This window comes from Pseudomyrmex gracilis, unplaced genomic scaffold (genome assembly GCF_002006095.1).
Source record: "Pseudomyrmex gracilis isolate BER0280 unplaced genomic scaffold, ASM200609v1 scaffold_1409, whole genome shotgun sequence".
NCBI lineage: Eukaryota > Metazoa > Arthropoda > Insecta > Hymenoptera > Formicidae > Pseudomyrmex > Pseudomyrmex gracilis.
In genome coordinates this window covers 23001-25035 of record NW_018021993.1, presented here as the reverse complement: position 1 = coordinate 25035, position 2035 = coordinate 23001, and the positions used below count along the sequence as shown (strand labels likewise).

Here is a 2035-nt window from a genome sequence, read left to right as displayed (position 1 = left end):
CGTTTATCGTTTTTTTGCGTATGAAGATGTTTCTTCGCTTTCCGTTTTGTACCGCTGTAATGAAAGGTTCTCTCTTTGATTTTTCTCTCTCAAAATAAACTGTTTTATTTAAAAGTGTGTGTATCTCTGACTAAAGTAAAATAACAACACATCTGATACCAATAAAAATGGAATATGTTCATATATGGAAAAAACATTTCTTAATAGAAGACATTGGATACACTCCAAAAGTCCCACTATATCAGAAAGTTTACTGAAATATCCTCGTCTACTAGATTATTATGGCGAAATGGTAATATTAATTTGGTTAATATAAAAACTGGATGTATATATATACATATTTAATAACTTTATAATTCTGAACTCTTATTTTAGATTGACAAAGAATTCGGATTACTGTTCGATAGAGAATAGAAAATAATAAAGATATATTTCTGGAGAGATTTTCATCGTACTATACTCCGCAATTATTGGCTTATGCCAAATTGCATCGACCCGAAACGTATAAAAATATGAATGATAACAGCAATGGTGAGATATATTGTTCTCAACAATTTTGAATTCATAATTCACGAATAGAGTTTTTGTACTCTTTCAATTTAAAAATAATATAAACATAATATCTTTATCTTTCTCTTGTCTAATGCAGAAAGTCTTAGAAGCTTACTTATTCTTGCCAAATTACTGCCAGACAATAATGCATTGAGAAAAAGGAACAGTAAAACAACAATAAGTCTCACAACATTATATGTAAGGAAGAATTATTTAAGCAGCATAAAATATACTGTTATTATATTTTTTATTGTTAATAAACCAATAATATATGAAAGAATACATATAATTTTATGATTATAAGCATTAGGGTTGAAATAATTCTAATAGATCCAATTCGGACTAAATTGATTTTTTTGCTCCTTACAAGGTGTTGTTAGTTTTTTTTGTACCCCACAAAGATAGAGTTGTTTCAATTATTGATCTAATTTTAATTTAGTAAAAATATACGTTTTTATAATAATAAAGAAATCATTTTTTACACAAACTTAGTTACAATTGTTTTAAATATTATAAAATCATTTAAATATCAACTTTAAATTCATTCTTCATAATTAAATGTTAAATAATTTATCATTTTAATATCTTATGAAACCTGTGAGTTGTCTTGCTTTAAAAAAAGTTAATAATTTGTACTTTAAAATTACTTTTATTATTTCTTTAAAATCGTATTACTTTTTTTTAAATTATTTGCTTTATTTTCAAAACAATAGGTAAACGAGAATACCAGAAAGGAAGAATCAAGTAATGTCATCAATCTATAATAAATATTATACCGGTATATATTGAAGTTTTCTAATTTTATATCAGAAACTATAATATATATATACTAATAAATAATAATATACTAATATACTAATTCTGTCTGTTTTCAGGAGGGGACTGATATACCAAAATTTCTAGCTTCAAAAAAAGCTCTAAAGGCCAAACATATCCAGCCTTATATTATTTGTGTCTGCGGACAGAACATTGACAAATATTTCGTTCAAGGAGATGGCTGAACAATCAATGTGCATTTAAAGGCAGATCCGATTGTCGCCTTTGACATATTATATAAATTTTATTATATTTTTAATGTGCAATATCTAGATAATGTAAAAACTTTTTATAATTTTATTGACACTTACATATTTAAAATAGGAAAAAATGTCAAAAGTATTGTCACATCTCTCCATGTAAATATTTCTAATACAAAAGTATAAATAAAAAAATACTTGAAATCTAAGTTTTCTGTACTGTACAGCAAAAGCAAGATTCGCTGCTTGAATCAGCGATTGGTTGTTTCGCTACTTGAATCAGCGACTGATTGGTTCACTGATTCATTCTGTTAATATTCGCTAATTCGCAGCGGTATACTTATAGCTGTAAGGATCAGCAATTATTCGCTGCAAATCAGCAAGTTTTTGCTGATTCGGATTGAGAGAGTAAGTATTATTAAGTAGTACATAAAAAATTGATACAGTTAATATATATATAAATTATA

General features: G+C 26.1%; 1 long non-coding RNA gene across 2 annotated transcripts; it reads left to right on the top strand.

Moving 5' to 3' along the window:
• Positions 1–19: 19 nt before the first annotated feature.
• On the top strand, positions 20–1615 carry LOC109862134. Of its 2 annotated transcripts, XR_002251089.1 has the most exons (5): positions 20–292; positions 376–531; positions 650–750; positions 1266–1330; positions 1428–1615. It is a non-coding gene; the product is annotated as an uncharacterized LOC109862134 (long non-coding RNA). The 2 variants fall into 2 exon arrangements; XR_002251088.1 differs by having other exon boundaries at positions 20–531.
• The last annotated feature ends 420 nt before the right edge of the window (positions 1616–2035 follow it).